This window comes from Bombina bombina, chromosome 6 (assembly GCF_027579735.1).
Source record: "Bombina bombina isolate aBomBom1 chromosome 6, aBomBom1.pri, whole genome shotgun sequence".
NCBI lineage: Eukaryota > Metazoa > Chordata > Amphibia > Anura > Bombinatoridae > Bombina > Bombina bombina.
Window position 1 is genome coordinate 847,862,068 of NC_069504.1, and position 15,925 is coordinate 847,877,992.

The following is a 15,925-nucleotide window of genomic DNA, read 5'->3' on the forward strand; positions in this document are numbered from 1 at the left end:
TTGCGGGCAATGCCGCATATGTAATGGAGCCCAATGTTTTGATGTAATTTATAATGTAGAGGCAATATTTATTTATCAAAATGCTGTTTCTCTCATCTTCCACCTTTTTTTTTTTTTTTTTTTTTTTTTTTTTTTTTTTTTTTTTTTAGTTTTTACCATATGTTAGTAAGAAACTTAATGCAATATGGTCATTTTTCAATAACTTTTTATGTCTGCAACACACTAGAAGATTGGTGTCGACGAATTCTTGAAGCTTTAACAATAGAGGATTGTTTCCTATAAACTTTTTCTTTTTTTTTTTCTTTATTTTATTACTTATTTTATTTTATTTTTTTACATATTGTATAACGACAGGACAATAGATGTTTTTTAAAAGTAGGATCACCCCATATAAGGGGGAAGAAGGAGAGAGAAAGAATGAGGAAATAGAAAAGTAAGGGATTTCTCTGTCTAATCTACTGTCACTATGTATTGAGGAAATCTAGGTGGTATCCAGTATGTAACAATGTTTTCTTTGTGTCCATACACTGTTACTTTGTATGGAGGTGATTGTCCTCTATTTGTTGTGCCTAATATATACAGTACATGTTTGAAAACAAATAAAAAGAGTTTAAAAAAAAAAAAAGTTTGATATGAAAAATGAACTGTTGAGAATCACTTATACTAATCTAAATAATGTATTTCTATTTTGAAGCTTTTTCCAAATGTATGAAGCAGCGGAGGCTACTTTGAAGCCCTTGCGATGCAAACTTATCATAGGTTACAAAGTGGTAGTCATACTTGATTGACAGGCTGTGCTCTAGCGTGATTGGTTGCATGTTACAGGTAGTGAAGCTGTACCATGTACGTCAGTCAGCTAGTATTTAGGGCCCGTAGTAAGAGCTGGTGTGCCTAGTAAATGCTAATGGATGTCACTTCATTTGTTACTATTCAAATATATATATATATATATATATATATATATATATATATATTTATATTTATATAGAAACATCAAAAAAATGGGTGCACTCTCCAGGAATTTTTTCGTTACCCCTTTATTCGTAACCTTTCAGGGTTTTACTCCATTTATCAGTCTCAGGGTGCCAGGAATCAGACTGAGACAAGAAGTGCAAAAATAATCACACCTTTATTAATAGCAAACAATAATAAAAAGTTGACAAGTTAAATAACAAGCCAGGAATCAAAACCAGAACTGGTGGTCAGACGAGCCAAAACGAATAGTCAGACGAGCCGGAATCAGGAACAAGGAGAACAGCAGAGTCAGGAACAAGCCAGGGATCAGGAACCAGGAGGGACATCAGACAGCCAGGTAATACACAGGAGCTCTAACAAACAGGTCTGAGACAACGCAAAGGCAAAGCATACTGAACAGAAGCCCTTTAAATAATAAGTGATGACATCACAATTCTGAGACTGCATCCTGTCTCACACAGATGATGTACACCAGTCTGGCCATAAAAGGAAGTGCAGGAAATGAGCAGCATCACACAGTATGCACCAGAGTCAGGAAGAGAGGTGAGTAAAATGGCTGCCAGCAGCACATGGCAAACAAATCTGGGAAAAAATCCAGACAATCAGACACTCAAAAAATAGTAACAACAGTTTACTTACACCCACCGTGACTTATAAAACATCTAAAGTGCAACAAAGCCGAGCCACGACCCGAAGCACCACTCCCCCCGGCTGACGTCATCAGGTGACGACACATTGTCCATACTCCACAGTGCCTAATAAACATAAACGTGCAATCATCATTATATCATGTGAAATCCCTATTGGCAAATAGGTAATAGCATGCGCCAAATGTATTTGTGATGTGAGCAAGAAAGGAAAAATGTTGGTGATATATAATAGTGATGTGATACGTATGTAAAGTTCAAATGTGAGAAAAAAATATTAATGATGAATTTTGTGATAAGTAAAAGACTAATGTGAATAGAAAATGGTTTCTAAGTGGTACAAATATAAATCAAATGAACTGTGCCCTGATAGGTGATGGGTGCAAGGAAAAAACCTAAAAGATACAATCAAATCATGTAAAAAAAAAAAATATATATATATATATATATATATATATATCTCAATAGGAAACGAAAACAGAAAAAGATCAAATCACATAGAATAAATGTATGTCTGTATACAAATAAATAAATGAATATATGCTAGTAATAAACATATACTAGTAATAAACAGTTCTTGATGTATAACCAAAAAAACTTATCATGATGTAAGTCCCATAAAGGATAGTATTGGTGATTGAAGCCGACAAATGTTAATGTCTCTGCGAAAAAAAGGTTCCTTTCCAACTTGTAGGTGTTTTGTGGTCAGAGGAATTCACAAGAAGGCAGGCAGCTGATCTTGGGTGTGTCTGATCGAAATACACAGTTTCTAAAATTGGTAAAAGAAAAGACAGCGCCTCATGGTGCAAGTAGGTTCCAAAAGTGATGAATCACACTGAAATAGTAACAAAAGATGGTAGTATACTCACAAGAATATTGGCACCTTTGTTGAAAGAGGTGCAAACAAGCAGACTGACATTTAAATCAGCAGTCAGTACGCTGGAGCCAAAAAACGATTCAGCTTTCCTAGATGGGCCGCTGTGGACTCTCCTCTGTTAGACAGGGGCAAGATACTCAGGTGTTATGCTGTATGGATAAACAGCAAGCCTAAAAACGATTCAGCTTTCCTGGATGGGCCACTGTGGACTCTCCTCTGTTAGACAGGGGCAAGATACTCAGGTGTTATGCTGTATAGATAAACAGCAGGCAATATTGTATTTGGCAGGCAAATATAAAAAGCAGTAATGCTGAGATACATAAAGTTAAAAACACTTTATTTTACGAGCTTAGGACGCGTTTCTCGGCCGCAAGCTCCTGGCCGTTTCATCAGATAAAATGTATTACACATGTGGTAATTAGACATATTTAAAAAGCCTGCCAATATATTTGATTGGTCCTGGTCTGACCAATCCCAGAGTAGTACAGTTTTTTAAAAATAACAATGTTTCAACATATGATATATATTTGACAAAGCAAATAAATGACAATGCTAAATGTTACATTTGTGTACGTGTAATAGAAATCCTATGTACCTATACAGTAAAATAGTTGACCTAGATAGGTCCTGAAAACATTGTTAGCGCATTTTGAAAATACATATGTGAAGATATCTGAATGTGTAAGTTTCTGATTAAAAGTTTCAAATAAAATCCTTTGTTCTGAAAAAAGAATCCTAAGGACTTGTCCGTGACCAATTTGTAAGAAGTAGAAAATCGATACAGTGTAAATTATAAACTAGAGTAATTTTCTGAATGTAAGACCGGAATGGAGCGCTAAAGAGAGAGAAGTGTTAACCTCTTAACTTCCGTGGTTTTTTTAAAAAGTGACATTACGCAAAGAAGGGAGAGCTGTGCATATGTTAGCCAGCCGTCAGTCTTAGCAATGTTAAGCTTATCACATAGTGTGTTTATATCCTACGTTCCATATCTGAATACTTATGAGGATACTAAGATTGTTTGGAAACGATGAACTAAAAACAGATTTCTGTTCAGAGAATGTATCAGGGGACATGAAAGAGATGTTAGTTGTATGGAGACGATTATTTGTATATAATGTTTAAAACCCGACAGCACGTGCTGTTGTCTGTATATATTTTGTCTCATTTTGAATTCAATGCAGTAACTATGTTTGGTATTCCGTTTTTGTAAATATAGGAATAAATAAAAGGATATAATATCAGATGTTATTATAATATATGCAGCTAGATGTGAGAGTGAGATAAATGTAATAAGGGATAAATTCATATGGGTGTTATGAGGAATAAAAGATAATGGAGAACATGATAATTTTATTCTTCTGTAGGAATCTACCAATAGAATATAAGGCTAAAAATGGGGTGATCTGCAGATATAAAAAATAAATAATATTGCATAGATTTAGTTAAATGCTGCTAAATCTAAGTTGGAATTCAAGCCTAATGGATGTAGGGTTTTTAATTTGTGGATCCAAAAAGTTTCACGGATCCTTAACTGAATTATTCTGTTATAATCTGTGGAAGGTGGGATATAATCTATGGGATAAAATTTAAAAATGTCGGAATTACCTTTGTGTTTATTTAAGCAATGCTCTGGAATACTATGTTTTACCTTCTTCTTGGTGCAATTTTTGCAGTTGCGCCAATGTTCCCCCCAGCGTACCTTGGCTTTTCTAGAGGTACGTCCTACGTACTGAATCCCACAGCAGCACTCTAGGACGTACACCACATATACTGAATTACAATTCATGAATCTGCTGATGGTAAAAACTTCACCACTGACGAATGATTGAAAGGTCTTTTTCCCAGATATTATAACTTTGCACGTGTTGCACTTCTTTTGTCCACATTTGTAGACTCCTATTCTGTCCATAAAGGAGGGGATGGTTTTTTGTTTTGTAGTTAGTTGTGTGTTGTGTGATATATGTTTCACCTTTTTACTTGGTGCCAATTTACTCCTGAGTGTTGGTGCTCTGGTGTATACTATCTTTGGATAGTCTCCCACGATGGTTTTTAAAAAAGGGTCTTTCCTAATGATATGCCAGTGTTTGTTAATGGCTCCCTGTATCTGTGTATGATTGCAATTGTATTGGGTTATGAATAAAGGTTCTGAAGAATAATTATCTTCTTTGTTTTTCGTTGGTTTGTTTTTATTCAATAGTTTGTCTCTATCTAAATCTCTAACTCTGTTGAGACAGTTGTCCAATAAATCAGAGGGATAACCTTTCTCAACAAATCTATCATATATTATCTTACTCTGTATCTCAAAAAAATTGATGTCCGAGCAATTACGTTTTACCCTTTCAAATTGGCTATATGGGATGTTGTGTAACCATTTTTTGTGATGATTGCTTGTGTAATCTAAATAGCTATTATTGTCTACTTTTTTGAAAAATGTTTTTGAGCTTAGGTTGCCCTCTATATCCCAGCCCAAAGTGAGGTCTAAGAAATCTATCGTTACAGAATTGATATTAGCTGTGAAAGTCAGGCCCATGTCATTCTTGTTTAAAGATTCTATGAAAGTGTGTGCTGTTATTGGGTCGCCCCTCCAAATAAAAATCAAATCATCAATGTAGCGGCCATAGAACACCAGATTCGCCCCGGCTGAGGAGTTGTAAATGTATGTTTCCTCAGCCCATAAACAGATTGGCGAAGCTAGGGGCGAATCTGGTGCCCATGGCCGTACCCTTGATCTGTAAATAATAAACGTCCTGGTAAATGAAATAATTGTGTTTTAGAATGAACTCAATGCATTCCAAAATAAACTCTTTCTGTGTTTTGGGCATAAATAAATCACGGTTTAAAAAAACTGAAGTAGTTTGTAATCCCAAATTATGTGCTATGTTTGAATATAATGCACTGACGTCACATGTAATCCATGTGAGGTCTCCTGTATTTTTGAATTTTTGAATCTTTTATAAAAGGTCTGTGCCATCTTTAATGTATGATTTTAAACCTAAAACGTATTTCTGTAAAAAAATATCAACATAATATGATAAATTGTAGGTAAGGTTGTCTATGCCCGCAATAATGGGGAGGCCTGGAGGGTTAGATAAACTTTTATGGATTTTTGGTAAGTGGTAATAGTGGGCTACACTTGGGTTACTGACTTTCAAAAATTTATATTCCTCTTTGTTAAGAATATTGTTTGTAATACCTTTATTGATTAGAGTTTGATATGATGTGAGAAATTGTGTAGTGGGATTGTGGGATAGTACTCTGTAGTATTCTGTATCTTTCAGAATCCTATCTGCTTCTAAGAGATATTCAGTCAGATTTTGAACAATAATGCCTCCCCCCTTGTCGGCATCGCGAATGATTATGTCAGAATTGTTTGTTAGAGACTATATGGCTGTTTTATCACCCTGTCTTTTGAAAAAATTCTTTTTGGTGTTTTTCTTTTTGATTTTTTCGAAATCCTCAAGAACTAGGTTCTGGAAGACTTCTATGTAATGATTTTGACCGGGAGGAGAAAAGGATGATTTTGTTTTCACATTTGTATGTATAATGCCTTCATACAAATGTGATGTGAAAAGTGAGTTTTGAAACAGGGTCTTTCCTTTTGTCCACCTAACCCACATAACAACTTTAATCTCTTTGTAGATCTTAATCGCTTTACCAGAAAACTGGCACTTCAAAAATATTTTGCACAAAAAAACATCAGAAAAAACAATTTAGAAGAAGAAAATACAGTTTGCATCCTCACAGATAATATGGATTATGGAAATAACATACCTACCATATATAGTACTGTGGAGGATTTCACATCACATTTGTATGAAGGCATTATACATACAAATGTGAAAACAAAATCATCCTTTTCTCCTCCCGGTCAAAATCATTACATAGAAGTCTTCCAGAACCTAGTTCTTGAGGATTTCGAAAAAATCAAAAAGAAAAACACCAAAAAGAATTTTTTCAAAAGACAAACAATTCTGACATAATCATTCGCGATGCCGACAAGGGGGGAGGCATTATTGTTCAAAATCTGACTGAATATCTCTTAGAAGCAGATAGGATTCTGAAAGATACAGAATACTACAGAGTACTATCCCACAATCCCACTACACAATTTCTCACATCATATCAAACTCTAATCAATAAAGGTGTTACAAACAATATTCTTAACAAAGAGGAATATAAATTTTTGAAAGTCAGTAACCCAAGTGTAGCCCACTATTACCACTTACCAAAAATCCATAAAAGTTTATCTAACCCTCCAGGCCGCCCCATTATTGAGGGCATAGACAACCTTACCTACAATTTATCATATTATGTTGATATTTTTTTACAGAAATACGTTTTAGGTTTAAAATCATACATTAAAGATGGCACAGACCTTTTAAAAAAGATTCAAAAATTCAAAAATACAGGAGACCTCACATGGATTACATGTGACGTCAGTGCATTATATTCAAACATAGCACATAATTTGGGATTACAAACTACTTCAGTTTTTTTAAACCGTGATTTATTTATGCCCAAAACACAGAAAGAGTTTATTTTGGAATGCATTGAGTTCATTCTAAAACACAATTATTTCATTTACCAGGACGTTTATTATTTACAGATCAAGGGTACGGCCATGGGCACCAGATTCGCCCCTAGCTTCGCCAATCTGTTTATGGGCTGTTTTGAGGAAACATACATTTACAACTCCTCAGCCGGGGCGAATCTGGTGTTCTATGGCCGCTACATTGATGATTTGATTTTTATTTGGAGGGGCGACCCAATAACAGCACACACTTTCATAGAATCTTTAAACAAGAATGACATGGGCCTGACTTTCACAGCTAATATCAATTCTGTAACGATAGATTTCTTAGACCTCACTTTGGGCTGGGATATAGAGGGCAACCTAAGCTCAAAAACATTTTTCAAAAAAGTAGACAATAATAGCTATTTAGATTACACAAGCAATCATCACAAAAAATGGTTACACAACATCCCATATAGCCAATTTGAAAGGGTAAAACGTAATTGCTCGGACATCAATTTTTTTGAGATACAGAGTAAGATAATATATGATAGATTTGTTGAGAAAGGTTATCCCTCTGATTTATTGGACAACTGTCTCAACAGAGTTAGAGATTTAGATAGAGACAAACTATTGAATAAAAACAAACCAACGAAAAACAAAGAAGATAATTATTCTTCAGAACCTTTATTCATAACCCAATACAATTGCAATCATACACAGATACAGGGAGCCATTAACAAACACTGGCATATCATTAGGAAAGACCCTTTTTTAAAAACCATCGTGGGAGACTATCCAAAGATAGTATACACCAGAGCACCAACACTCAGGAGTAAATTGGCACCAAGTAAAAAGGTGAAACATATATCACACAACACACAACAAACTACAAAACAAAAAACCATCCCCTCCTTTATGGACAGAATAGGAGTCTACAAATGTGGACAAAAGAAGTGCAGCACGTGCAAAGTTATAATATCTGGGAAAAAGACCTTTCAATCATTCGTCAGTGGTGAAGTTTTTACCGTCAGCAGATTCATGAATTGTAATTCAGTATATGTGGTGTACGTCCTAGAGTGCTGTTGTGGGATTCAGTACGTAGGACGTACCTCTAGAAAAGCCAAGGTACGCTGGGGGGAACATTGGCGCAACTGCAAAAATTGCACAAAGAAGAAGGTAAAACATAGTATTCCAGAGCATTGCTTAAATAAACACAAAGGTAATTCCGACATTTTTAAATTTTATCCCATAGATTATATCCCACCTTCCACAGATTATAACAGAATAATTCAGTTAAGGATCCGTGAAACTTTTTGGATCCACAAATTAAAAACCCTACATCCATTAGGTTTGAATTCCAACTTAGATTTAGCAGCATTTAACTAAATCTATGCAATATTATTTATTTTTTATATCTGCAGATCACCCCATTTTTAGCCTTATATTCTATTGGTAGATTCCTACAGAAGAATAAAATTATCATGTTCTCCATTATCTTTTATTCCTCATAACACCCATATGAATTTATCCCTTATTACATTTATCTCACTCTCACATCTAGCTGCATATATTATAATAACATCTGATATTATATCCTTTTATTTATTCCTATATTTACAAAAACGGAATACCAAACATAGTTACTGCATTGAATTCAAAATGAGACAAAATATATACAGACAACAGCACGTGCTGTCGGGTTTTAAACATTATATACAAATAATCGTCTCCATACAACTAACATCTCTTTCATGTCCCCTGATACATTCTCTGAACAGAAATCTGTTTTTAGTTCATCGTTTCCAAACAATCTTAGTATCCTCATAAGTATTCAGATATGGAACGTAGGATATAAACACACTATGTGATAAGCTTAACATTGCTAAGACTGACGGCTGGCTAACATATGCACAGCTCTCCCTTCTTTGCGTAATGTCACTTTTTAAAAAAACCACGGAAGTTAAGAGGTTAACACTTCTCTCTCTTTAGCGCTCCATTCCGGTCTTACATTCAGAAAATTACTCTAGTTTATAATTCACACTGTATCGATTTTCTACTTCTTACAAATTGGTCACGGACAAGTCCTTAGGATTCTTTTTTCAGAACAAAGGATTTTATTTGAAACTTTTAATCAGAAACTTACACATTCAGATATCTTCACATATGTATTTTCAAAATGCGCTAACAATGTTTTCAGGACCTATCTAGGTCAACTATTTTACTGTATAGGTACATAGGATTTCTATTACACGTACACAAATGTAACATTTAGCATTGTCATTTATTTGCTTTGTCAAATATATATCATATGTTGAAACATTGTTATTTTTAAAAAACTGTACTACTCTGGGATTGGTCAGACCAGGACCAATCAAATATATTGGCAGGCTTTTTAAATATGTCTAGTTACCACATGTGTAATACATTTTATCTGATGAAACGGCCAGGAGCTTGCGGCCGAGAAACGCGTCCTAAGCTCGTAAAATAAAGTGTTTTTAACTTTATGTATCTCAGCATTACTGCTTTTTATATTTGCCTGCCAAATACAATATTGCCTGCTGTTTATCTATACAGCATAACACCTGAGTATCTTGCCCCTGTCTAACAGAGGAGAGTCCACAGTGGCCCATCCAGGAAAGCTGAATCGTTTTTAAGCTTGCTGTTTATCCATACAGCATAACACCTGAGTATCTTGCCCCTGTCTAACAGAGGAGAGTCCACAGCGGCCCATCTAGGAAAGCTGAATCGTTTTTTGGCTCCAGCGTACTGACTGCTGATTTAAATGTCAGTCTGCTTGTTTGCACCTCTTTCAACAAAGGTGCCAATATTCTTGTGAGTATACTACCATCCTTTGTTACTATTTCAGTGTGATTCATCACTTTTGGAACCTACTTGCACCATGAGGCGCTGTCTTTTCTTTTACCATCATTATATCATGCCAAACACATAGCTAAAACACATAGGCTAGATACAAAGCTAAGAATAGAGCTAACTCTCATCAATCTACTTAGGTAGTACTAAGAGGATTGTCGATCGTGCTGTGTTCGTCCAAGGGTAGACTGTCAGCAGGGTTGTCATAGCAACCCATAACAACACATGAGGCTGACATCATCATAACAAAAAAGGCGGAATCGGTCACCATCGAGCATACACCTCTCTGCATCTATGGCCGTAAATGCTGCCGAAGTCAATAGTGGCATGGCTAAACCAAAAAGCATAAACAGTACAGTGTTACATAAATCATACGGCTTATTGGAGTTAAACTGTTGGACCAGGTGAATGCCTATGAACAGGAACTGATTGAGTTCAAGAACCATAAGCTTGAGGCAGTCACTAATGACTATCATGACAAGAGGATCTACCTGTGGCTTACACCTAAACCTAAGCGATGACGAGAACAGACTGGTCGACAAAGACCAGGGGGTTACAAAGCAAAAACCTCCATGACCCCTGAGATAACCAGGGACGATATTGTAATTAACTTAAGCTCCTATTCTCTGTCCACCACTGAAAAAGACATTTTGAATAGAGGCTTGTCCTTTATTCCTACACAAAGGACTGATACTTTTGAGCTCTATGCGGATTTACAGAAATTCCAGAGGAATTTAAGATTAAGGGAATATTTCCCCCCAAAAAACAAGATGAGGATGACACTCAGGACAGTCTCTACATTTGATCCAACTAGCAACAATGCTAGTATAAATACTTTTTCCAGATTGGTACAACAAGATATGGAAGCATCTATCATGAGAAACTGTAACAACATACATAATAACCTTACCCGTGCTGAGAGGATGGCGTTAAAAGCATTGTCTAAACAAGCATCGATTGTGGTCCACCAGGTGGAAGATTACAGACTGGAGATAATGAGGCAATTGAATGATGAACGCACCTACTGTATACACGCCTGACAGCTGACCCCGTAAGACATTTCAAAAGGCAAATCAATGAGTACCTGTCTTAACAAGCATCGATTGTGGTCCTCCAGAACTATGAAGATTACAGACTGGAGATAATGAAGTAATTGAATGATGAACGCACCTATACATGCCTGACAGCTGACCACGTAAGACGTTTCAAAAGGCAAATCAACGAGTACCTGCTGGATATCTATGGGGGTGGATATCTTGATAAAAAGACATGGGAATATTTCAGGACGGAGTTCCCTAGAACTCCGGTCTTCTATACATTGCCAAAGGTGCACAAAAGCCTAGCCTCTCCGCCAGGCAGGCCTATAGTGTCTGCCATAGGCCCGCTGTTACAGCCAATCGCTACCTTCCTTGATGGCATACTGCAACCGCTGGTGAGGAATATGGAATCTTTTCTTCTGGATTTTCCATCACTGTTAAGCATGAAATGATTAATTACCCCGATTGGATGACGGTGATCTACTTGCCACTTTAGACGTGACAAGTCTGTACATGGTGATCCCCCACAGTGAGGGACTACAGGCCATCATGAGACAACTGTCCAAATTCCCGTATGTGGGACCCCCTCCGAAGGTGTTGGTACATCTACTTGAGTTCTGCTTGACAATTAACTATTTTAGGTTTGAGAACCAATTCTACTTGCAGAAAACTCGCACAGTTATGGGGTCCAATGTGGCCCCATCATATGCCAATCTCTACATGGCTAAATTTGAAACCTGTGGAACAGGACTATTTGATGATCATAGGATCAGGTTCTTCAAGCGTTATATAGACGACTTGGTTATGATCTGGAATGGCACTACAGAATCTTTGGAAGGTCTATACTGTTCAGGAAAGCAACTGACCGGAACTCCCTCCTCACCTACACCAGTGGGTATCCACCATCCTTGAAAAGGTCTCTCTGCAAATCCCAATTTAAAAGAATTGGATGACAAAGCACTAGTACAACTGGGAGATATGTATATGAGATTCCAGCAGAGAGGGTACCCACAAAAAGTTCTCGACAAACAGTTACAGGACTTGAATTTCCCAAAGGAAAAAGGTCTGCAAGAGCAACTCACTTTCGTCACTACTTTTACGGGTGACAAGAAAGATATTAGGAATTCCTTTGAAAAGAATTGGAATATTCTGAAAAGTGACCATACACTCCAGTTTGGGCAGATGATGCCCCCACAAATTGCGTACAGAAGAGCCACATCATTAAGAGATATGCTAGTAAAGACTGATCCCAAGTCCAGTTACCAGAGGAAGAAATGGTTCGAAACAACTAAACCTGATTGTTTTAGGTGCCTGGGCTACACCACCTGCAGTGCTTTACAGACAGGTCAGTACTTTACACATACTACTAAGAAAATGAAATTCAAACACAAATATCGGTTAACATGTACAACAACATACATTGTTTATCTCCTACATTGTACATGTGGCTTGTTTTTACATAGGGAAAACTACAGATGACCTACCTACATGAATGGCCAATCATAGGTCAGCCATAACGGTGGCCATACAGAAGTGGACATCAGACCAACCGGTCGCTAGGCATTTTGTCCAAAAAGGCCATATGGTCATTGATCTGAAGTATACAATCATTGACCACGTCCTACCACTCCCCTATGGTGGTGATAGGGGGAATATATTACTACAGAAAGAAGCAAGGTGGACCTTTACAGGGAGTGCAGAATTATTAGGCAAGTTGTATTTTTGAGGATTAATTTTATTATTGAACAACAACCATGTTCTCAATGAACCCAAAAAACTCATTAATATCAAAGCTGAATAGTTTTGGAAGTAGTTTTTAGTTTGTTTTTAGTTATAGCTATTTTAGGGGGATATCTGTGTGTGCAGGTGACTATTACTGTGCATAATTATTAGGCAACTTAACAAAAAACAAATATATACCCATTTCAATTATTTATTTTTACCAGTGAAACCAATATAACATCTCAACATTCACAAATATACATTTCTGACATTCAAAAACAAAACAAAAACAAATCAGTGACCAATATAGCCACCTTTCTTTGCAAGGACACTCAAAAGCCTGCCATCCATGGATTCTGTCAGTGTTTTGATCTGTTCACCATCAACATTGCGTGCATCAGCAACCACAGCCTCTCAGACACTGTTCAGAGAGGTGTACTGTTTTCCCTCCTTGTAAATCTCACATTTGATGATGGACCACAGGTTCTCAATGGTGTTCAGATCAGGTGAACAAGGAGGCCATGTCATTAGATTTTCTTCTTTTATACCCTTTCTTGCCAGCCACGCTGTGGATTACTTGGACACGTGTGATGGAGCATTGTCCTGCATGAAAATCATGTTTTTCTTGAAGGATGCAGACTTCTTCCTGTACCACTGCTTGAAGAAGGTGTCTTCCAGAAACTGGCAGTAGGACTGGGAGTTGAGCTTGACTCCATCCTCAACCCGAAAAGGCCCCACAAGCTCATCTTTGATGATACCAGCCCAAACCAGTACTCCACCTCCACCTTGCTGGCGTCTGAGTCGGACTGGAGCTCTCTATCCTTTACCAATCCAGCCACGGGCCCATCCATCTGGCCCATCAAGACTCACTCTCATTTCATCAGTCCATAAAACCTTAGAAAAATCAGTCTTGAGATATTTCTTGGCCCAGTCTTGACGTTTCAGCTTGTGTGTCTTGTTCAGTGGTGGTCGTCTTTCAGTATTTCTTACCTTGGCCATGTCTCTGAGTATTGCACACCTTGTGCTTTTGGGCACTCCAGTGATGTTACAGCTCTGAAATATGGCCAAACTGGTGGCAAGTGGCATCTTAGCAGCTGCACGCTTGACTTTTCTCAGTTCATGGGCAGTTATTTTGCGCCTTGGTTTTTCCACATGCTTCTTGCGACCCTGTTGATTATTTTGAATGAAACGCTTGATTGTTCGATGATCACGCTTCAGAAGCTTTGCAATTTTAAGAGTGCTGCATCCCTCTGCAAGATATCTCACTATTTTTTACTTTTCTGAGCCTGTCAAGTCCTTCTTTTGACCCATTTTGCCAAAGGAAAGGAAGTTGCCTAATAATTATGCACACCTGATATAGGGTGTTGATGTCATTAGACCACACCCCTTCTCATTACAGAGATGCACATCACCCAATATGCTTAATTGGTAGTACGCTTTCGAGCCTATACAGCTTGGAGTAAGACAACATGCATAAAGAGGATGATGTGGTCAAAATACTCATTTGCCTAATAATTCTGCACTCCCTGTATATTGGGGATGATGGCACCTAAAGGACTCAATTCCCACTTACACTGGCATTGTTTTCTCTAGGATTTCCCTAGCATAAATTTATGCGTAAACAGTTTAAAACAGTTCAAAAAAATGTTTTAATAATAGTTTTACTATTTTTCAGTCAGATATGTAGCAAGTTTGCGGCGCTGTACCACTTCCAGGGATCAAAGCTGTCCACGTCCTTAGATTCTCCAAAATTTTCCACCTCCAAAATAAAAGCTCACAATAGTGCAGCAACTTCCAAATAATTAGGTGACGCAAGTTTTAAACATACTCACAAGATGTTGATGAATAATAAGCTTTTATTTAAAACCATCAGCAGTACTTCTTGAATACAGCTTAAAAGTTTATTGTTACAAGCTCTAACGTGTTTTTCCTTAGCAAGTGAATTAGTAAGGACTGCTTGAGAATACCGGCTCTTTATGAGCTGTCAAGAATGTAGATAGGAAAGGGAGAGATTTGTTAAATTTGTATACTTCTTTATTCTAGAAGATATTGGTAGGAGGGGTTCCCTGAATTGTGCTCCCTGTGGCTCACTGAGGGGAAACAGTGTATGATTGGCTCTAATTGTAGGATTTTTATCCATTGTGTAGCCATATGAGCCGTATGATTTATGTAACACTGTTCTTAACGCTCTAGTAGTGTTTATGCTTTTGGTTTAGCCATGTCCCTATTGACTTAGGCAACATTTACGGCCATAGATGCAGAGAGGTGTATGCTCAATGGTGGCCGATTCCACCTTTGTTGTTATGATGATGTCAGCCTCATGTGTTGATATGGGTTGCTATGACAACCCTGTTGACAATCTACCCTTGGACGAACACGGCGCAATCAACCATACTCTTAGTACTACCTAAGTAGATTGATGAAAGTTAGCTCTAATATTAGTTTTGTATCTAGCAGGGAGAGGGACTTGATATTGTGGAAAGTGGGGTAGAGGGTGGGAAAGCGGGGAGGGGGTATGGGGGGCAGCTACACCACAGATTATTTTTTTTTTGGTAAAATAAATAAAAATGAGCTCAAACTGGGTACTGGCAGACAGCTGGATGGCGGCTAGTAGGTAGAGGGGGAGGGTTAGAGAGCTGTTTGGGGGGGGGATCAGGGAGGTTGGGGGGTAAGGGGGATCCTACACTGCAAAAAAAATAAAAAAAAAAATATATATATATATATATATATATATATATATGTTGAAAAAAAAGTATTTTATTTTAGAACTGGCAGACTCTCTGCCAGTACTTAAGATGGGGGTGACTATTGTGGGGTGGGGGAGGGAAGAGAGCTTTTTGAGAGAGATTAGGGGGAAACAGGGGGTGTGATGTGTCAGGTGGGAGGGTAACCTATACACTAAAGCTAAAATTAACCCTACAAGCTACCTAATTAACCCCTTCACTGCTAAACAAAATACTTGTGTGGTGCGCAAAAAGCAATACCAAAGCCACATATGTCTGCTAATTCTGAGCAAAGGGGATCCCAGAGAAGCATTTACAACCATTTGTGCTATGATTGCACAAGCTGTTTGTAAATAATATCAGTGAGAAACCTAAAATTGTGAAAAAGTTAACGATTTTTTTTATTTGATCGCAAATAGAGAGTCCCATTTTGTGCCAAAATAGAAATAAAAGCAGATTTTTTTAAAGACAGACAAAATGTACATATCTTTTTTATTTTATTTAAAGTGGCTTGTACACAATAAAATAATCTTAATTGGGGGGTCTTTAAACATTTA